At 43.8% G+C, this 23,859-nt stretch overlaps 1 long non-coding RNA gene across 3 annotated transcripts in view; it reads right to left on the reverse strand.

Annotated features, from left to right (window-relative positions):
• The window catches only part of LOC110257932, a 79,840-nt gene that overhangs the window by 51,881 nt on the left and 4,100 nt on the right, over positions 1 to 23,859 (reverse strand). Inside the window, exon 3 of one of the 3 annotated variants that reach the window (XR_002340933.1) lies at positions 16,292 to 16,515. The exons of the other annotated variants lie outside the window; for them this stretch is intronic. This is a non-coding gene — a long non-coding RNA (uncharacterized LOC110257932). Of the gene's footprint in view, positions 1 to 16,291; positions 16,516 to 23,859 lie in introns of those variants that run through there. 3 annotated transcript variants of the gene reach the window in all.

Here is a 23,859-nt window from a genome sequence, read left to right on the forward strand (position 1 = left end):
ACTTATTTACATAATAGAAACAGACTCACAGACTTCAAAAGCAAGCTTATGGTACCCAAGAGAAACATGGGGGGTGGGAGAAGAGAATAAATTAGGCATTTGGGGTTAACATATACATACTACTGTGTATAAACTAGACACACAAAAAGCACCTGCCTATAGCACAAGGAATTCTACCCAATATTCTCTGATAACCTATATGGGCAAAGAATCTGAAAAGGAATGGATGAACGTATCACTGAATTGCTTACTGGACACCTGAAACTAACCCAACAGGCTCAATCAACTCTGCTTCAAAATACGATAAAAATTAAATTTAACAAAGCGGTATGAGAGGTCTCCAAAGGAACATAATCCATCAACCTATATATTTAGAGAAAGATTTACTGTGGGAATAGGCTCACGTCATTGCAGAGGAAGAGAAATTCTATGATCTGCGGATGGGAGGCTGAAGGACCTGGCAAGACAGTGGTGTCCATTCAAGTCTGAGTTCCAAGGCCTCCTGAGGGCAGGAGGAAAACCTACATTCCAGCTCAAACAGTCAAGGATAGAGAGAAAGGAGGAGGGGGGAGACGGAGGGAGGGAGAGAGAGAGAAAAAGAGAATGAGAGGGACAGAGAGGAAAGAGGTGATTGATCAGTAACTAGTAGAGAGCTAGATAATAGATAATAGCTAGCTCGACAGATGATTGATAGGTACGCAGAAAGAAATATAGACAAAAGATGATGGAAAGATGATTGATACACAGAAAGATAGGTAGAGGGACTTCCCTTCACGAACCCGACTAGAAGCCATGAGGATGCAGGTTTGATCCCTGGCCTCGCTCAGTGGGTTAAGGATCCAAAGTTGCTGTGAGCTGTGGTGTGTAGGCTGGAGGTTACAGCTCCAATTCGACCCCTAGCCTGGGAACCTCCATATGCTGCAGGTGCAGCCCTACAACAGCAACAGTGAGAGAGAGAGAGACAGACAGACAGACAGAGAGACAGAAAGAGAGAGAGAAAGAAAGAGAGAAAGAGAGAAAGAAAGAGAGAAAGAGAGAGAGAGAAAGAGAAAGAAAGAGAGAAAGAAAGAAAGAAAGAGAGAGAGAAAAAGAGAAAGAAAGGAGAGAGAGAGAAAGAAAAAGAAAGAGAAAGAGAGAGAGAAAGAGAGAGAGAAAGAGAGAGAAAGAGAGAGAGAAAGAGAGAGAGAAAGAGAGAGAGAAAGAGAGAGAGAAAGAGAGAGAGAAAGAGAGAGAGAAAGAGAGAAAGAGAGAAAGAGAAAGAAAGAGAAAGAAAGAGAAAAAGAGAGAAAAGAGAGAAAAAGAGAGCAAGAGAGAAAGAGAAAGAAAGAGAAAAAGAGAGAAAAGAGAGAGAGAGAGAAAGAGAAAGAAAGAGAGAAAGAGAGAGAAAGAAAGAAAGAAAGAAAAAAGAAAGAAAGAAAGAAAGAAAGAAAGAAAGAAAGAAAGAAAGAAAGAAATCTGGATAGATGAGAGAGGAATGATAGTTACATAGATAGGGAATCTGCATATCCTCCACGTTTTTGTCACAGGCTAGCCTTCGACTGATTAGACAAGGCCCACCCACACGGGAGGGCAATCTGCTTTATTCGCGCCTCCATTTCCAATCTTCATCTTACCCAGAAACACACCCAGAAGTCATGCTTCACCAATGCTCAGGGCATCCTGTGACCCAGTCCTGTTGACACACATAATGAACCACCAGAGTTACTTAGCAAGACACTGACCCCCAATCACGGTGGGCTGAAATAGGTACCCAATGTTGTGAAACATATATGCATGCATCAGGGTGTCTCGGCAATGGACACCGGGGGCCAGGCAGAAGATCCTTTGCAGTGGGGACTCTCCGGTGTACTGTGGCAGGTTGAGCGGAATTCCTGGTCTCCCCCAAACAGACGCCAGTAGCACCATCTTCTCTCTGAAAATATCTCTGGACGTTCAATGATGTATTCCTGACCGTTTAACCAGTCCAGATCTAAGCATCCTCGTGGTCCCTTACAAGACTGAGAAGGAAAGTTATCTTTAAGGAGATGTCTTGTTGGTGCTGGAAAATGTCACTCCTTATGGCTGAGCAGGTGTTCCTGCCAATGGGGGGGGGGCTCCAGGTGAGGCATAAATGCAGACACACAAAGGCACAGTGCGGGCAGAGAGGGGGCCAAAAGCAAAGAAAAATCTTTATGTTTGAATTTTTCTTGTCTTGCCATAAAATGACATTTTCACATCCATTACAGGTTATAAAACAATGGATATAATTCCCCATCTATACAATCTATCCTTATTGATTATCTTTTATATGTAACAGTTTGTATCTCTTAATCCCACAGCCCTGATGTACCCCTCTTCCCTCCCCTGCCCACTGGTGACCCCTAGTCTGCTCTCTAGCTCTGCGAGTCCACTTCGGTTTCGCTACCTACATTCATTTGCATTACTTTTTAGATTCCACATGCAAGTGATATGGTATGGTACTTGTCTTTGGCTTAGTTCGCGAAGCGTAATCGTCTCTAGGTCCATTCACACTGGTTCCAAGGGCAGAATTTCCTTTTCGGCATGTTTTTAAGGAGCTCCAAACTGCAAATTTTAAAGTCAGCATTTCCGTATTGACCGAAGGACAAGGTGTGAAAATTCATCAGTTTCATAGGCATGCAAAGTCCCTCATGAGAAATGCACACTCCACAGCCATCACCCCCCTTCTACTGACCAAGAAGAGTTAATTTTTTCACCGCTTTTAAATAAACCTAGGACATGAAGACATCATTCTTCTGATGAAAGCTTTTTTTTTTATTCACATGGAAAATGTTTCAAAAGTTTACCTTTGTACTTAATAGTGATTCATCTCAAGGCTGTTTCTTTCCAGGCGTGTTTACTCCTGAAGAGAACGAGTCATCCTTTTAATTTTCTTTAAATTAGGGAGAGAAAAAAAAGCTGCATCATTCTTTGTCTTAATTAACGTGACTTCCACATGACAGAAAATTGTTCATTTTCAAGTGTTCGTCTCCCAAGGCTGTGCAACTGAGACAGAGGAGAGATGAGCTCCAGGAGAGACATTTGCAACGAGCCTCTTATGTACACTTCTTGCTGCAGGAGACAGGTGGGCTCTGAGACAAACATTTATAACCAGCAGCTGTCTGTGTGTCAAGATAGCAATAACAGCAGGCACAAGACAATAACTGGTACTTGTCTTCTGTGCACTTGCTAAATAATGGTGATGACAGGATCAGAGAGGGGCTGAGCCCTGCTTGGACAAAAGACCAAGAGGGCACATACTCCCCACCCTCAGGGCCAGGGAGCCCCCGACTCCACATGCACAGAGAGACCCCTCTGGGTCAGAAAGACAAAGGGCTCCAGCCCATCATAAGTCTGGATCACCTTCCCACCAAGCTCCGCTCTGGAATCCATCTTGGCCAAAAGATGCGCACACAGATCAGGGAGGGCCCTGGGTCTGGTCAGATGTCAAAGATACAACAAGGTAATTGCCCAAAAGAAGACAAGGACCTGGAAGAACCGCCCCATGTACGTGATTTAAATCAGCTCTCTGGTGCTCCTGGTTCAGGGGGATGCTCGCACCCTCACTCCTCCTCTGGGTGTGTGTGACTGCTCTGCTTTTGCCCTAGATGCATAAACTACTTCTCCGCGTGTGCTCCCACAGGTGGTACTGTGTCTCTAAGGATACATTGTGTACCTGTTTCAAGTCTCTGCCTCCTTGAAACATGCTTGCTTTCAACAGGGGGCAAGAATCAGGGCAATGCTGCTTTCAGCCTCTAGCTGGTCTAGTGGCTAATTCCTGGTTTTCACCTGGCTGCCTAGGTTCCATTCTTTTTTTTATTTTAGGGACACTCCTGCAGCATATGGAGGTTCCCAGACTAGGGGTCTAATCAGAGCCGCAGCTGCTGGCCTACACCACAGCCACGTCAGATTCGAGGGGCATCTACGACCTACACCACAGCTCACTGCAAGGATGGATCCTGAACCCACTGAGTGAGGCTAGAGAACAAACCTGCACCCTCATGGATGCTACTCAGATTCGTTTCTGCTGAGCCATGACAGGAACTCCCCAGGTTCCATTCTGGAGCAGAGAATTAAGATCTTGCTTTTAGCCATCATCCACTGCTGTCTCCCCCGAATCACAACCACCACCTCCATCTGATTCCAAAACATTTTCATCAAGTGCTTCTCCCTAGATAAGACACATCCTCCCCTGAAAATGTCACATCATGAAATCGCATTCCGTAAAAACCCAGAGGGGAAACCCTGCCTTCCCTCTCTTCCACGAAGATGCAGAGAGAGGGTGTTCTTATCTCCTGCCCACCTCTTCTCTCCCTCTCTCTTCACAGCTGGCTCTTTTGTGCAAACCAGAAGACTTGGTATACAAATGTCATTCAAGCAGCAGGGAGCTGCAGAGCTTGTGCTGGCTGAGCAACACTCTATTAATAACACTGCTCCGAGATCATGATTTCACCTGCCATTTTCTAGGCAGGACCCTCAAAGCTGAACCTGAAACAAGCAGACGCTGGCCTTGATTCCAGAAGGAACTTCATGCATGAAGGGAAGCTCATCTTTATCCAATGGGACCCTGATCTGAAGCCCCTACTATCACAGTAACACAAACGCTCTCTGGATGAGATCTTTCAAAGACTACCACTCTCCATCCAGACAGCATCCTAGAATCCATCCAGCAAAGAAAAAAAAAAGAGCCTGGTATCAAAACCACTCATGGAATGAAGCTTTTGAGCTGGGTTGATCGACACCAAAAAATGGTCTGGGAGGGAATAAAACTATTGTGACTACCACCATGTTGGTTTGGGATTTCATTCCAGGTTGAGCCAAAAGGTTTCCCATGGAGTCAGGCAAATGGGATGTTACAGTTGATTTAAAATAGGTACGACCTCAAAGAGGAGAGTTCAGGTTGATTTGGGGACAGCATGAGGATGAGAGCCCAGGAGGCAGCCTCTCAGGTGCTCTGAGAAACCGTGCCAAAGAGACAGAGGAAAGATCAGTATAAGTCATTTTGGTGATGGTGGAGGTCCCTGCCACCAAGCACTCATTGTGCAGAAGGTCACTGCTGGTCTCTTGAAGGTCACTGCTAGTCACGAGGAGCAGACATCACCAGGAAGGATGTTAGTGCTTTTCTAGACATGAGCAGATGCAAGAAGTGGGCTCCTAAAATCTCCTGAAAATCTCGAGCCATCTGAAGCTCTGTTCTGCTGGTTTTCCCAGAGCACAGAGCGCCCCACTCCTGATCCCCACCCTGAGCTCCTTTCAAGGGGTGTTGAGGGTCTGCAGCTGCAATGGCTCAGGAGTCAATCTGTGTAGAGGCAGATGGCACGTGCCCATCTCGAGCTGACACTCCCATCTTCCACACGCTGGGAGTCATGACCAAGGGGGTCACGGTATTTGGAGGAGATGTGGCTTTTTGGGACACATGGGAAATGCATCACCAAAGCAGCTCTTACAGTAGAAAAGGGGGGGGTTCCTGCACCATGAGACAAAGGCACCTGGAAGGACATCTCCCAGCAGCTTGATCACAGAAGGCAAGGATGGCTAGACCACCACCCAAACAATGTTCAGAAGAGACCCAGATAAAAGCTTTGGGAGAACATTCTAGAAGAAGAGAGATCTTTTTCCAAGCAGTAAGAGCCACATAGTCATTGACCTAGAGACTAGAGACAAGCACACCTGGGAGCTCGGTGAGTCAGACCTCTGAAGACTAGCATGACACGTAGGCACACAGGCATCAAAGTCTACCCTGCAAAAGCTGCCAAAGACCCTATAAAAAGTATGAGCTATTTTGACAGCCATACAGAGCTTCCTCAAGCAAAGAGGTCATAATCAGAATTGTGCCTGTGTGACCTGGAAATGGGCATTTGCCTGGAGCCCCCAGAAGCTGGAAGAGGCAGGAAGGACCCTCCCCTGGAGCCTCTGGAGGGAGCCCGGCCCTGGGACCCCTTGACCTCAGACACCTGGTCTCCAGGGCTGGGAGAGGATGAATTCCTGTTTCTCAGCCACCCAGTCTGAGAAAAGTTGTTACAGCAGCTCAAGCCAACTCACGCAATAGGTACTGTCTAGCATAGGGAACGATATTCAACATCTTAAATAACCTATAATGGCAAAGCATTTGAAAATACGTCTATCTATATGACAATCCACTGTGCACCTGAAACTAACACAACGTTGTAAATCAACTAGACTTCAGCACAAATTTTTTTAGAGGTTTTGTGGGGGTTTTTTGCTTTTTTTTTTTTTTTTTTTTGGTCTTTTTAGGGCTGCCCCCATGGCATATGGAGATTCCCAAGCTAGGGGTCGAATCAGAGCTGTAGCTGCTGGCCTACACCACAGCCACCGCACTGCCAGATTCAAATTGCATCTGTGACCTGCACCATAGCTCACAGCAACACTGGATGCTGAACCCAGGGAGCAAGGCCTGGGATCAAACCTGTGTCCTCATGGATGCTAGTCAGATTCGTTTCCATTGCACCACGACAGGAACTCCACCAATTTTTTTAAAAAGAGACAACATGGGAACATGCCAAGAATATAATATCATCAGCTAAATTTTTTTTTTTGTTTGCTATTTCTTTGGGCCGCTCCCACGGCATATGGAGGTTCCCAGGCTAGGAGTTGAATTGGAGCTGTAGCCGCCAGCCCACGCCAGAGCCACAGCAACGCCAGATCCGAGCCATGTCTGCAACCTACACCACAGCTCACGGCAACGCCGGATCGTTAACCCACTGAGCAAGGGCAGGGACCGAACCCGCAACCTCATGGTTCCTAGTCGGATTCGTTAACCACTGCGCCACGACGGGAACTCCTACATTTTAAAGCTCTGACTGTGTAGGCACCTGACTCCAAATACAGTTTCTTCATCAGAAGACCCTGGAAATTCTATTTAACATACAAATGCCTACAACCTTCTTCAGGGAGAATTAAACGGGAAACCAGGGGCACGCAGTAATGAAGCCCATGGCATCCGCATTTCTCAGGCTTTAACCTTCAATATTCCCAACATACTGACCCCCGGAGCCCTGGGGACCCGGGTCACGAATGCACCTGAGCTGGAAAACAATGCTGCCGTCGGAAGGAAGAACAGAGTTATCATCGCTGCAAAGGACGCCACCCCAGGAAACCCCTTAAAAGGCACCCTCTCTTCCCCTCTTCCTCTCCCTACCTCATCGCGGACGACGGAGGTCCGCTCACGCTCGGAACAGCCGTTGAGGGGTGCCCACCGCTACCCAAACCCTTTAGGGTGAGCAAAACCTTTCAAGACCAGGCAAAGCATGCGGGAAGTTACGATGAGGGAGCTCACACATTGCGCTTTCTCAAGGTCAGGTTTTAGAGAAAGAGAGCAAAAGGAAAACAAGCATCACCACCTACTCCCAACGCCCCCTCAGTTGACACAAACGCTGGCATCCCCACCGCCAAATGGCCCGCAGATATTTCCTCTGGTTCTTAATGGCTTTAACGTGGCTTCGTACATCAGAGGACAACAAGCAGGGAATTGGAAGCTTCCATCCTGCCCTGCCTGATGCCGAGGGAAGGAAAGGATTTCATCTCACAGCTTCTCTGCAAAAGTTCAGGTGGGGGTGACGTGGGCAACGGGATTTAGTCTCCACGGAGGCGGTGGTCAGGTGTCTGCTTGGTGCCGGGTTGTCAGGGATGGACAGAATCCATTGCCTCTACAGAGGGAGAGAGGGGTCCCTCTCGGCCGATTTGGCCAGGCAAGGCTTGGTCAGCTCTGATGGATGCCAAGTGCCGCCTCACTTAAGCAGCTGAGCCGCATGAAGCCAAGTGAACTGAAAACAGGGACAGGGGTAAGTGTTCACAGCAGCATCTCTGAGTGTCCCCAACAAGGAGGAACAGCTCAAGGGGCCAGGAGTGGGCCGATGGGTGTATTTTCACGACTTCGCAGCTTATCCGATATATACACACAATGACACTCTTATCAAGTAATATTTTAGTCCCTGTCCCTTAGATGAAAAGGGAACATAAGCCAGGACACACTTATGGTGACCAAAGGGGACAGGTGGGGATAGGGATGGACTGGGGGTGTGGGACTGGCACATGCACCCTGAGGTCTATGGAATGACCAGCCAAAGGGCACCTGCTGTCTAGCACAGGGAACTCTATCCAGTATTCTAGGATAACCAATGCGGGAAAAGAATCTGAGAGAAAATGGATGTGTGTGTCTATGTATGCTGAGGTCACTCTGCTGTCCGTCAGAAATAATCACAACTTTGTAAATGAACTCTACGTCAACAAAAGTTAAAAAATAATGGAGTCTCTGTATAACTGAATCACTCTGTTGTACTAAAGAAATGATCTTAACATTAAAAGTTAACTATACATCAATAAAACTTTTAAAAATGAAGAGAGACCTGTGAACCCCAAGGTTCACAGAAGCACTAATCACAATAACCAAGGCATGGAAACAACCTAAGTGTCCACTGACAGAGGACTGGATACAGAAGATGTGGTATACATACACAATGGAATACTACTCAGCCATAAAAAATAAAATAATGCCATTGGCAGCAACGTGGATGGACCTAGAGATTATCATACGGAGGTCAGAAAGAGAAACAATGTATAGTATCACTTATATGTAGAATCTAAGAGATACAAATGAACTTATTAACAGAACAAAAACAGACTCAGGGACTTTGAAAACAAAGTCATAGTGCCCCAAAGGAAGGGGACAGGTTGGGGAAGGGATGGACTGGGGCTTTGGGATTGGCACAATGAAGTATGCCCGAATGACTGGCCAATGCAGACCTGCTGTCGAGCACAGAGAACTCTGCTCAGTATTCTGGGATCATCTCTACGCAAAAAGAATCTGAAAGAGAATGGATGTGTGGACACGGATCACTGCATCACTTTGTGGTCCAGCAGAAAGAATAACATAGGGAATCAACTCTACTTCAATAAAGCTTTAAAAAGAGATTCCAGATACGGGGAGTAGCCTAAGGAAAGCAAAACAACTGGGAATTAAAGTCACACATGCTAAAAGCAAACAGCTATGTATTTATTGAGCACTTACTATGTTTCCTTTACAAAAAGTATCTTATGGAGCTTTGGGGGCAGAACCCATGCAAAACCTTAGAAGCCAGAATCTAGGTTCCAGCTCTGCAAACATCAAACTGACAAGGTCATCACCTTTTCACTTGGAGGAGGAGATTCTGCCCCCCAGAATGGGGTCACTGAATTCGTGTGAAGAATCATTTAAATTTCTTTTTTCCGCGGGGGGGGGGTGCATCCTACAGCGGCTCCCTCACCAATAAAAAGGAGTGGAGCAGTGACACAGGCTACAACCGGGATAAACCTTGAAAACACGACGCTCGGTGAAAAAGCCAGACAAGAAAAAAAAATGCATACTGCATGGTTCCGTTTATATGAAACATCCTGAAGAGACAGATCCACAGAGACAGAAAGTATTTGTGTGTTTGGCAGTCTGTGGGAGAGGGAGGCGTGTAGGGTGACTGCTTGATGGGTGTAGGTCCTGTTTGGGAATGACGAAGGTATTTTGGTACTGGATGGGGTGCTAATTGCACAACATTGTCAGAGCACTAAATTGCAAGTCTCAATGCTTAATGAAATGCCCTTGGCGGTTCACCTCGTGAAAAGCAAAAAATAAAATAACAAAGACTCAATTCTATCCCCAAGTTGCTAACCTTTCTTTCCGCTCCAAATACCTGTGATGTTCTAACGTTCCACCCCTGATTGCCACTGAGCTACCTACATTCACTTCTGTCTGCAACCTCAAAGAAGATCAGAAGGAAAGTACGAAGCTGAAAATCTACAAGAGACAGAAAGAGGCAGATGCCCCAGGAGGATGCCACTGGGAAGCCCGGCCTCTCAGGGTATACGTTCTGGGACCAGAACCATTGTGGTCCCCTGGGAGCAGGTTGAAGATGCAGAAGCTCCCGGTTCCACCTCAGACCTGCTCATGTAGAGACTGCCTTTTAACCAGATCTGCTGCTGATACCAAGTGCACTAACAGGTGTGTACTGTTATTCTAAGTGTATTTGGTTTACAAGCCCTGGTAAGGATCCCCAAGAAATCTGCTCACACATAGAGGCAATTCATCCCTTTGTGATCATTCTGGGTTCTACCTGAATTCCTTCAGCACCTCCTTCTATCACTTTAACAATGGAAACACGCTTTTTGAAGATAAATGTCGCTCTTGCAATACGGAAAGCCTCTCATCACCGCTAAGGGGACTCCAACCAAAGTGAAAATAAAACATTGACCCTTCTTCATAATAAATGTGTATGTCATTCACAGCAGAGATATTCTAAGCCATCTCATGAGATTTCCCCTGAAGGAAGGTAGACAAACCGTATCCTCACATCCAGAATAAGTCTTTTTTTTTATCCTATTAACTTGTCTCCACCATTTTTGTTTGTTTGTTGTTTTTTTTTAAGGGCTGCACCTGTGGCATATGGGAGATCCCAGGCTAGGGGTCGAATTGGAGCTGCAGCTGCCAGTCTACACCACAGCCCTCACCCACTGAGCGAGACCAGGGATCGAACCTGCATCCTCATGAATCCTAGTTGGGATTGTTAACCACTAAGCCATGAAGGGAACTCCCTCTCCACCTTTTTCTTAAGGTCATTCACAACCATCTTTTTAATTCAGAGAATCATTCAGGTTGAGTTTGACATGATGGCTCAAATAATGCCTTTCTTGTTGCCTTTCCCCCTGCATCCTGAAAAACGTGCTTTAACACTTGCTGGAGGATGAAAATAATTCATAAGCTTTACATCCCATGGCCCCAGGCTCACGCGAAAACAACAAAACCAGAAATGTCTTCCAATCTTTCCAGTTAAAGAGTATGTTCCACTAGAACCCTCGGAAAGGATGACATTATAAAGAATCAGAAATGCAAAAGCCTCTTGTTCCATGCTTTGGAATTAACACTGAGGTTTGGCATGGTCCAGTTTCTCACACAACTTGAGCAAAAAATGAAAACCTCTGGAAAATGGCAAAAGTGATGAGAAAAAAAAATGAGGTGCTGATGCTTGAACCAAAAGTGAATCACACCCCATCTTTTTTTTTTTTGGCTTTGAGGGCTGCACCTGAGGTATATGGAGGTTCCCAGGCTAGGGGGTGAATTAGAGCTGAAGCTGCCAGCCTATGCCACAGCCACGTTAACGCAGGATCTGAGCCGCATCTGTGGCCTACACCACAGCTCCTTAACCCACTGAGCGAGGCCAGGGATTGAACCCAGTCCTTGTGAATTCTCGTCAGGTTCGTAACTCACTGAGCCACAACAGAAACTCACTAAGTAACTTTATTCTGAGGTCATAGCTTAAACAGAGGCAGCTGGCTGCTTTTCTTTGCAAACCATGCCTGAGGTTTACATAGTTTCCTTTTCCAAATATACACTTTTAAATCTGAATTTCGGGGGAAAAAAAAAAAGTTCTTTTTTTTGTTCTTGCTGGTGTCTCACTGAATTCACTGTGCCATGTCAAAGAGTGAGTTTTTCAGCTATCCGTTCTTTGAAATGCATTATATTCTGCCATGTGGCTGAATCTTATAAAGGCACGCAAAGGAATTATTTGGTCTCTATTGCACCTCCATTCTTTTTTGCTTTGTTAGGCGATTTTCAAGTTCACGAAACAGACAGTGAAAATAACGAAACAGAAGCAAACACTCAGACAGAACAAGCTAGTGACAGAGTTTCCGTCGTGGTACAGCAGAAACGAATCCGACTAGCACTCCTGAGGTTGCAGGTTCAATCCCTGGCCTCGGTCAGTGGGTTAAGGATCCTGCATTGCTGTGGCTGTGGTGGAGGTTGGCAGCTACAGCTCTGATTCGACCCCTAGCCTGGGAACCTCCATATGCTGCGAGCGCATCCCTAAAACGCCAATGACAAACAAGAGAGAAGGGGGAGGAGCAAGGGGGGAGGGGATGAAGAAGCACAAACTATTTGATACAAAATAAGCTACAAGGATAGAGCATACAACCTGACTACAGCCAGTATTTTAACAACTACTACAGATGGAGTAGTTTTAAAAGTTGTGAATCACTATATTGCACACTGTAACTTACATACTATTGTACCCACGATCCAACAAAAACAAAATGTCCAAAAACAGTAAAACAAAAACAAATGAACGTGTCATTTCATTCATTTACCTCCTCTTTCATGAAAAGGCACTACTAGAGAGAGGCAAGCATGCTCCTCGATTTTGTATTTTTACTTGGTTTACACTCTTTAGAATGCTACTTTGTATCTATTCACTATGTAATAGAGTGCATATGAGTGCATAATGTATAATCCACCATATATTCAAGTTTTTTGTGCTTTTGGCTTTCTATAAATAGAATCAGTCTCTTTCTTTTAAAGCCTTTTATTGACGTAGAGTTGATTTGCAACATTGGGTGTACAGCAAAGTGATTCAGTTATACATAGATATTCTTTTGCAGATTCTTCTCCCTTATAGGTTTACGACAAGATGTTCTGTAGGTGGTATACAACTATGTTCTGTAGGTGGTATACAACTGACCTCTCCTTTGGGTGAAACTTCCAAAGATGCAGCCATGCTTTCAGGCAGCAGGAAATCTCTCGTGTATAATCCTCTCTAGCACAGTCTATATCATGTCTCTACAAAAATTTTGTCCATCCTGCCATCCATGGATACTTGGATTATTCCTATTCCTTTGTTACTGCAGACAGAGCTATTGGGAAAATTCTCGTGTTTGTCTCCCTAAGCAATCAGGATGCCTAGATTACAGATGCCCTCTTTCAGCTGACCAGAGAGTGTCCAATTGGTTTCCAAAATGGATGATTCAGGAGTTCCCACTGTGGCTTAGGGGAAACAAAAACAACTAGGATCCAAGAGGATGCAGGTTTGATCCCTGGCCTTGCTCATTGGGTTAGGGGTCTGGCGTTGCCATGAGCTGCGGTGTAGGTCAAAGACGAGGCTCAGATCCTGCATTGCTGTGGCTGTGGCATAGGCCAGTGGTAGCTGCCACTCTGATTTGACCCCTAGCTTGGGAACTTCCATAGGCCACAGGTGTGGCCCTAAGAAGCTAAAGAAAAAAAGGAGTAAGTTACTTAAAGCAATGGTTTTTTTTATTCTTCTAGCAGTGTGTTGGGTTGGGTTCAGATGGATGGCTCTCCTGCTGTTTCACCTGGTTCCTTAGGAGATGCAAGCATCTGCCTGCCTCAGGGGACAGGACAATACCTTTGCTTTCCTAAAGGACTCAGATTCAGGAGAGCACAAGAGGGAGCTGCAAGGCTTCTTAAGCCTCAATTCAGGGCTCCCACCTTGATTTACAGGTGACAATCTCTTGGTCACACTAAGCCCTGAGACAACACCAGATTCAAGGAGATAACGAAGTCAAATTCATCTCTCCACAGAAAGTCAAGTATACCTAGAGGAATCCAGTGGCGTTTCTGGCAAGGTTTTCCTCTTGAGGTCGCTGAAGAGCTGTTTAATTACCACGTGTTTACACATGAAGATATGCTAGGTAAAAAGATGTTATGAAATAGACAAAAATATAGGCGCTGAAGATGTAATATAGGTGGTGATAAAGATGGATAAAGGATAGATGACTGATAATAGATAAAACAGAGTAAGTTGATAGGCTCAATGATAAATGACAGATAAGACAGACGACAGATACATACAGAGATGAGAAAAATGATAGACGTGATGGACCCGTGATACGCAAGCGAAAAAAAGATGGCGGATAATAAAATAGATGAGAGAAATTGATGAGTTAAATGATGGATGGCAACCAATAAGACAGATGACAGCTACATAGCTGAGATAGATGGTAGACACGTGATCGACACGTGAAAGATGTGTGATCCACCATGACCCACGCAAGACGCACATGTGAGAGACAATTGAATGAGGTGAAAGATATTAGATAAAATAGATGATGAACTGCTAAGTTACAAGATGGAAAACATGATAAGATAGATGACAGATATACACAGAGCTGAGATAGGTGACTGACACGTGAGGCTCACGTGATCAAAATGTGCTCAAAACATGAAATACGTGACTGGTAATAGGTAAAATAGTTGATAGATAAACTCATGAGCCAAATGATGGGTGACAATTGACAAGGTCACAGTCACACATAGAGATGACAGAGATGACAGCCACATGATCCACCACGGGATTGTCCTGTGATCTGCACGTGGTCCACATGTTAAACACTCCAGAAGTGCATGTTGCTAACAGATAAAGAAGATAAGGAGTGATAAATTTAAAGACAGATGACAGAGACAAAACTGAGGGCGATGGTGCACACATGAACGTCACATGATGCTCACGTGATCATGTGATCCTCACACACACGCAGTCGATGACTGGCGATAGAAAAAATAATAAATGGAGTGATACATTTAAATATAGACGATGTGTATGTGACTGTCCTGTGATCCACACCTGTTCCTTACATGAACATCACTGATCCAAGCATGGACCTCATGTGAACCACATGTTATACAAACATCAAATACAGGACTGATGATAAAAGACTCAAGAGGTAGAATGATTGTCACGTGATCCACACCCGATTTGCACGTGACTGACATGTGATCTCCACCATCTGCAGTGGTCCATACATGATTGACAGGGGATCCACATGTGACCGCCATGTGAGCTGCACGTGTTCATCACATGAACATCAGGGGATCCAGGCATGATCCACAGCTGCCTGCATGTTATACAAACAGGAAGTACATGGTTGACAACAGATGAAACAGACAAGAGGTAGAGCCATAAATTCAAAAATAGAGGACAGATACAAAACTGAGGAAGATGATACACATGGCATCGTCAGGAGATCCTCACACAATAGTCATGCTTGTTACATGATCCAAACGTGATCGTCACATGATCCACGCCTGGTCTGCATGTTATACAAACATGAAATACATGATTAGCAACAGATAAAACAGTCAAGAGGTGGAGTGATTGTCATGTGATCCATGTGCGATCCACACCCAATCTACACGTCATCCACATGTGACCCATGAGTAATGGAAACGCTGTCATTTTCAATAATTCACTGCAGTCAACAGTGTTGTAGAAAGGATGTATCTTTGCAACTATGTGCTGTTAGTTTTTGCACCTGTTCAATGGTTTCCCCAAAGTATAATTAAGGAGTCCAAGAAGGCAGGCATTGGTAGTTTGAAAAACTATCAGACTCATCCTCCAAAGAACCATAAGAACTGTAACAATGTATTTACACACATGTTGTGTGTGTGTGTGTGTGTGCAGTTGGCCCCAATCAATAAAAGAAATACAACTTTTAAAAATTTTGCCATTATGGAGTTTTCGTCGTGGCTCAGCCAAAACGAACCTGATGAGCATCCAGGAGGACGCAGGTTCCATCCCTGGCCTTGCTCCGTGGGTTAAGGATCTGGCATTGGTGTGAGCTGTGGGGTAGGTCACAGAGGCAGCTCAGATCTGGCGTTGCTGGGGAAGCCAGTGGCTACAGCTCCTATTCGATCCCTAGCCTGTATATATCTCTTATCTACTCTTATCATGTTTTCCATTCTTTTATCAATTCATCATCTATTTTATCTAATATCTTTCACCTCCATTTGCAGCAGGTGCAGCCCCCCCCCAAAAAAAATGGCCACTATGATAGCAAACCATGAGCAGGACTGACATTTAAGATTTTACACCTTATTCGACACATGAAAGGATGATAATTCCCAGTTTTCCAGCCTCGTTTAAACATTTCTTTTCCTCTATTAGAGGACTTTTCCGATAGTGCAATGATCAACCCCTTGCCAATCTCCTATTTTCCTCATGTTTTCTTCCAACCTGCAAAGGTTCGTTTTGGTTTTGTTTCACAAATTTCACAAATTGCATGGCCTTTCTGTTGATGCCTTCTGTTTTCTTTGGTTTGAGGTTTGTCTCCCAGTATTTGCCAACCATGTCTCCATTTTTTTCACTGAGGTAAAATACATGCAAATCACATTTGCAGGTTCGACAATGTTTTAAGTGCACAACTCCATGGCATTCACCGCATTCAAGAGTCATCTTCCATCATAGCCACGATTTCCAAAACTTTTTCAGGGTCCCCAAGAATTAAGCTATATTATCTCCTCCTCTTCTCCTGCCCCCAATCCCTAGACAGACCAGAGACCAAAGGACCAATACGGCACAGCTGCCTTGAAAGGAAACATCCAGAATAGCCAAATCCATAAAGATAGAATATAGATATGCCTTTTTTTAAAGACAATAAACATACAGAATAGGTGGTCAATTCATAGCTACTTCAGTGCCTCTTAGGACATTTAACAGAATCGATGATTATACGGGAAAGCAGAATCTGGTGACTCTACAGGAAAGAACAGGTCAAACCCAATTTATATCAAAATAGTACATTTAGAGAGAAGTATCAAGATGGTGCAACAGTACAAGGTGGAGTTCACCTTCTCCCACAAACACGTTAAAAAAAATCTTCCTGTAGGACGATTCACAGAGAACAGCTACTGAATGTTGGCAAAGACCTGAAACCTCCAAAAAGGGCATGAAACCCTCCACAGACCTGGGTAGAACAAAAGGAAAAAAGAGAGAGAAAGGGATTCAAGGTGAGAAGAGCATTCTGGAGAGGGAGGGGTGAGAGGGAAAAGAAATCCACACCCTGGGAAGCCACCTAACCAACCGGGAGATCGGCCAAGACGGAGGGACCTCAGTGTCGCTGGGAAACGTGAAGCAGCTGGACGGAGATCAGCCAAGCAGAGTGAGCCGCAGGGAGCATCTGCACCACCGCCCGGGACACCACAGCCGGAGAAGCTCGGGTGGGGGCTGGGCGCTGAGACGCAGGCTCCGGAGGTCAGTCCTGGGGAGACGACGGGGGGTGGCGGTGTGGGGGCTACGGGGCGCTGTGCCACGGGCGGGGAGTGGAACACCACAGCTGAGGGAACCCCAGAGGAGGGCCAGCCCTGCCGGAGACACACAGTGCCACCGCTGGGGAGGGTGAGAGGGGGAGGGGAGGACAGCCATGGGAATCCCCCTGCACACGTGCACACCGCGGGCTCTCAGAGGGTGGGGCGCCTCTGGCACAGGCTACAGGTAACAAGAGGCCACATGCTCCACGTATGGGACAGCAGGCGCCTCTTGCGCAGGGTATGGTGGCCGGGCATTTCTTGTGTGGGCTAAGAGCAGCAGGGGGGTACGCTCTACAGGAGGCGGGGACACACCGCAGCAGTCATCTCAGAAACCAGAGGGAGGCGTGGCCTGCCACCACCAGAGTTCTGTGAATGGGCTCCACCTGCGCCCCAATCTCCTCACAAGTCGGCAAAGAAGGGCACTGCAGCCAAGCCCCACCCCTTGTTGCGCTCACTGCCGTGGAAACACACCCACCCTGCTTTGCCCCTGCCAAACGCTCAGGGCAGTGTCCAAGCATGCCTGATGACTGTCACTTCCCAGGGCCCTGCCTCACCTTCCCATGGGTCCTTGCCACTGTCAAGGCACCAGCAACCAGGTACTAGCTACTGGCCTTACCCACAGCCTCCATCTCCCTGGAGGCACACGCAGGACCCTAGAAATAAAAAGGAAGCCCTCACGAAATACAAACAGGGTGCTTTGCACATATAAATAGCCCTCCAAGACTACAGTATTTGATTTCCCTAAACGCACTGAATAAGAAAAATATAAGCAAATGAAGAAGCTCAGGCATCATTCCCAATGAAAAGAACAGGAAAATTCCCCTAAAGGAGGAAACACTGAAACAGACCTCTGCAGTCTAACAGAAACTGAGGTCAAAAAGAAGACAGTGAAAATACTGAAGGAATTAAGAGTGATTATGAAGGAATTAAGAGCAGATATGAATAGCAACGCAGATTCCTTTAGAAAGGAACTAGAGAATATGAGGGGAGCCAAGAAAAATTAGAAAACTCATTTGCAGAGACACAAGCGGCGTTGAAGAGCAGAATGAATAATGCAGAGGAACGAATTAGTGATGTGGAAGATAGAATAACGGAAATCACCCAAGCAGGACAGCAGACAGAAAACCAAATGAAAAAACATGAAAGCAATATAAGACATCTATGGGATGATATAAAGCAGGGCAAGCTATGCATAATAGGGATTCCCGAAGAAGAGAAAGAACAGGGGATTGAAAATATGTGATGAAATTATGGCTGAAAGCTTTCCAAATCTAAAGGAAACAGGTATCAAGATACAGGAAGCAGAGATAGCCCCAAACAACCTGAACCACAACAGGCCCACACCCGGACATATTATAATAAAAATGGCAAAAGCTGGGGGAGTTCCTGTTGTGGCACAGCGGAAATGAATCCAACTAGTAACCAGGAGGTTGCAGGTTCGATCCCTGGCCTCTCTCAGTGGGTTAAGGATCCAGTGTTGCTGTGCACTGTCATGTAGGTCATAGAGATGGCTCAGATCCTGCCTGGCTGTGGCTGTGGTGTAGGCCAACAGCTGTAGCTCTGATTCGACCCCTAGCCTGGGAACCTCCATATGCCATGAGTGCAGCCCTAAAAAGAAAAAAAAATGGCAAACAAAAGAATTATAAGGGAGCCTCCATAAAGCCATCAGCTGACTTCTCTGCAGAAACACTACAGGCCAGAAGGGAGGGGCAAGATATATTCAAAGTTCTCAAAGGGAAAAATGTGCAGCCTAGAATACTCTACCCCGAAAGAGTATCACTTAAAATAGAAGGAGAGGAGTTCCCATCATGGCGCAGCAGAAACGAATCCGACTAGGAACCATGAGGTTGCGGGTTCAATCCCTGGCCTCGCTCAGTGAGTTAAGGATCCGGCGTTGCTGTGAACTGTGACGTAGGTCACAGATGCGGCTCGGATCTGGCATTGCTGTTGCTGTGGCGTAGGCCAGAGGCTACAGCTCCAATTAGACCCTAGCCTGGGAACCTCCATATACTGTGGGTGTGGCCCTAAAAAGACAAGAGACCAAGAAAAAAAAAAAAAATAGAAGGAGAAATAAAGAATTCCTACAACAAACAAAAACTAAAAGTCTACAGCCAAACTAAACCTATTCTAAAAGAAATAATGAAAGGGCTTCTCTAAATAAAAAATAAGTAAGAAGAAATAAGATGGAGGAGATCAAAATTGGAAAGCAATCTCTTAAATAAGACAGTTTACAGATCTAAAAAAAAAAAAAACAAAAAAACACCTACTGCAAAAACGATGATAAACCTAAGGAATAGGGAAAGGACAAACATGAAGATGTTTAAAAAAGGACTTCAAAATGATAAAATATGGGGATGGAAAGCAAGAAAATCTAGACTTTTTTTTAAGAATGTGTTTGAGCTTTTGATTATCAGACTAAAGCAAGCAAATATAGGAAGGGGTTAACGTATTTGAAAAACAGGGCAACCTCAAATCAAAACCAAACATCACATTCACAAAAACTAAAAAGAAAGGGACACAAGCATAAAGGAAATCATCCAACCAGAAAAAAAAGAAAAGAACCAAGGAGAAACATAAAATCAACTGGAAAGCAAGGTTTAAAATGGCAATAAACACATATTTATTGATAATTACCTTAAATATCAATGGACTGAATGCCCCAATCAAAAGACACAGAGTGGCAAATTGATTTAAAAAACAAGAGCATACGATATGCTGTCTACAGCAGACCCCTCTTAGGGCCAAGGACACATATAAATTGAAAGGGAAGGATGGGAAAAAATATTTCATGTGAATGGAAAAGACAGGAAAGCAGGAGTTGCAATCCTCATATCAGACAAAATAGACTTTAAAACAAAGGTCGTAAAGAAAGACATAGAAGGACCCTATTTAATGATAAAAGGATCCATTCAAGAAAAAGATATTACAATTGTCAATATATATGCCCCTAATATAGGAGCTCCCAGATACCTACAACAAATACTAACAGACATAAAAGGAGAAATTGATGGGAATACAATCATAGTAGGAGACTGTATATCTCCCTACTCACATCAGTGGACAGATCCTCTAAACAATATCAATAAGGCAACAGAGATCCTAAGTGACACAATAGAAAAGTTAGACTTAATTGACATTTTCAGAATATTACATCCAAAAAAAATCAGAATATACGTTCTTTTCAATGCAACATTTTCAAGGATTAACTACATACTGGGGCACAAATCTAACCTTGACAAATTCAAGAGTATAGAAATTATTTCAAGTATCTTCTCTGACCACAATGGTATGAAAGTAGAAATCAACCACAGGAAAAGAAATGAGAAAAAACTGACTACATGGGGACAATAACAACATGCTACTAAAAAACCAGTGGGTCAATGAGGAAATCATAATGGAAATCTGAAAAAACCTTAAGACAAATGATAATGAAGACACAACCATTCAAAACTGATGGGATGCTGCAAAAGCAGTGCTTACAGGGAAATTCATAGCAATACAGGACTTTGTCAAATACGAAGAAAATCTGCAATCAACAACTTACCACCTAAAAGAATTAGAAAAAGAGAACAAACAAAACCCAAAGTCAGCAAAGGAAGGAAATCACAAAGATCAGAGAAGAAATCAATAAAAAGAGATTCAAAAAGCAATAGAAAAAAAATAAATAAAACCAAAATTGACAAACCTCTGGCCAGACTAACCAAGAGAAGAACTCAAAGAAAATAAGAAATGAAAAAGGAGAAATCTCAATGGATACTGCAGAAATACAAACACTCCAAAACACTGTAAGCTAATACTATGAACAATTATATGTCAATGAATGTGGCAACTAGAAGAAATGGACAACTTTTGAGAAACATACAGCCCACCGAAACTGAATCAAAAAGAAATAGATCAGGGGAGTTCCCGTTGTGGCACAGTCGTTAACAAATCCGACTAGGAACCATGAGGTTGCGGGTTCGGTCCCTGCCCTTGCTCAGTGGGTTAAGGATCCGGCGTTGCCGTGAGCTGTGGTGTAGGTTGCAGATGCAGCTCAGATCCAGCATTGCTGTGGCTCCAGCGTAGGCTGGTGGCTACAGCTCCGATTAGACCCCTAGCCTGGGAACCTCCATATGTCACGGGAGCAGCCCAAGAAAGAGCAAAAAGACAAAAAAAAAAAAAAAAAAAGATATCGATCAGTTGAAAAGTCCGATCACTAGAAATGAAACTGAATACGTAATAAAAACACTCCTTTCAAACAGAAGTCCAGGGCCAGATGGCTTCAAAGTCAAGTTCTACCAAATTTATACCCATCCTTCTTAAATTTTTCCAAAAGGTTGAAGAAGAATGAACACTCCCAAAGACATTCTTGAAGCCACCATCACCCTAATGCCAAAATCAGACAAAGATACTACCAAAAAAAAAAAAAAGAAAATTATAGGCCAATATCTTTGATGAATATAGATGCAAAAATTCTCAACAAAATTTTAGCCAACTGAATCCAACAACATATAAAAAAGATCATACACAACCAAGTGGGATTCATCCCAGGTTCACAAGGTTGGTTCAACATACACAAATCAATCAACATCATACACCACATTAACAAAAGTCAAAGTGGGCATAAAGCAAACATACCTTACCATAATTAAAGCCATTTATGACAAATCCACAGCCAATATAATACTCAACGGAGAAAAGCTGAAAGCCTACCCACTAATAAAATCTGGAGCAACCCAAGGATGCCCACTCTCACCACTTTTACTCAACATAATACTGGAAGTCCTAGCCACAGTAATCAAACAATCAAACAAGAGAAATAAAAAGTATCAAAACTGGAAGAGAAGAGGTAAAATTGTCACTCTATGCAGATGACATGATACTGTATATAGAAAACCCTAAGGACTCAACCCAAAAACTACTCAAACTGATCAATAAATTCAGCAAAGTAGCATGATACAAGGTTAACAGTCAGAAACTGGTTGCATTTTGGAGTTCCCATCATGGCATAGTTTTTAACAAATCTGACTAGGAACCATGAGGTTTCAGGTTCAATCCCTGGCCTTGCTCAGTGGGTTAAGGATCCGGCATTGCCATGAGCTGTGGTGTAGGTTGCAGATGCAGCTCAGATCCTGTGTTGCTGTGGCTCTGGTGCAGGCCGTCATCTACAGCTCCAATTAGACCCCTAGCCTGGGAACTTCTATATGCCACAGGAGCAGCCCTAGAAAGGGCAAAAAGACAAAAAAAAAAAAAAAAAAGAAATTGGTTGCATTTTTTTGTATACTCACAGCAAAATATTAGAAAAGGAATATAAAAATACAGTACCTTTTAAAATTGCACCCCAAAAAATTAAATACCTAGGAATAAACCTGACTAAGGAGGTGAAAGACATATGCTGAGAACTATAAAACATTAATCAAAGAAATGCAAGAAGATTCAAAGAAATGGAAAGACATTCCATGTTCCTGGATTGGAAAAATTAATGTTGTTAAAATAGCCATACTATCCAATGCAATCTACAGATTCAGTGCAATCCCTATCAAATGACCCATGACATTTTTCAAAGAACTAGAATGAACAATCCAAAAATTTATATAGAACAACAAAAGGCCCAGAATTGCCAAAGAAATCCTGAGGGGGAAAAAAACAAGCAGGAGGCATAACCCTCCCAGACTTCAGACAATATTACAAACCTACAGTAATCAAGACAGTGTAGTACTGGTACCAAAACAGACATACGGACCAATGGAATAGAATAGAGAATTCAGAAATAAACCCTGACACCCAATGCCAATTACTCTTTGACAAAGGAGACAAGAACATAAAATTGGAAAAAGACATTCTCTTCAGCAAGTGATACTGGGAAAACTGGAAAGCTACAAGTCAATCAATGAAACTAGAACACACCCTCCCACCATACACAAAAGTAAACTCAAAATGGCTTAAAGACTTCAACATAAGACAAGACACATCAAACTCCTAGAAGAGAACATAGGCAAAACATTCTCTGACATCAACCTCATGAATATTTTCTCAGGTCATTCTCCCAAGGCAACAGAAATAAAAACAAAAATAAACCAATGGGACCTAATCAAACTTAGAAGCTTTTGCACAGCAAAGGAAACTGTTTAAAAAAAAAAAAAAAGACAACCTATGGAATGGGAGTAGTTTCAAATGATGCAACCAACAAAGGCTTCATCTATAAAATATATGAACAACTGATACAACTTGACAGCAAAAAAAAAAAGAAAAAAACCAACAACCCAATTGCAAAAGGGGCAGAAGAACTGAATAGACATTTCTCCAAAGAAGACATACAGATGGCCAATAGGCACATGAAAAAATGATCAACTCACAAATTACTAGAGAAATGCAAATCAAAAATACAATGAGGTACCACCTCACACTGGTCAGAATGGCCATCATTAACAAGTCACAAATAACAACTACTCTATGACACAGCAACCCTACTCTTGGGCATATATCTAGACAAAACTTTCATTGGAAAAGATACATGTACCCACATGTTCATTGCAGCACTATTCACTATAGCCAAGACATGGAAACAACCCAAATGTCCATCAACAGACAATTGGATGAGGAGGACGTGGTATATATATATATACACACACAATGGAATACTACTCAGCCATCAACAAGAATGACATAATGCCATCTGCAGCAACATGGATGGAACTAGAGACTCTCTTATTAAGTCAAGTCAGAAAGACAAATACCCTATGATATCACTTTATTTGGAATCTAATATACGGCACAAATGAACCTTTCTATAGAAAAGAAACAAACTCATGGACTTGGAGAACAGACTTGTGGTTGCCAAGGGGGAGGGAGCAGGATGGACAGGGAGTTTGGGGTTTGTAGATGCAAACTGCAGCATCTGCAGTGGATAAGCAATGAGATCCCACTTTATAGCACAAGGAACTTTATCTAGTCACTTATGATGGAACATGATGGAGGACAATGTGAGAAAAAGAGCATATATATATATACACATACATAAT

Source organism: Sus scrofa, chromosome Y (genome assembly GCF_000003025.6).
Source record: "Sus scrofa isolate TJ Tabasco breed Duroc chromosome Y, Sscrofa11.1, whole genome shotgun sequence".
Classification (NCBI taxonomy): domain Eukaryota; kingdom Metazoa; phylum Chordata; class Mammalia; order Artiodactyla; family Suidae; genus Sus; species Sus scrofa.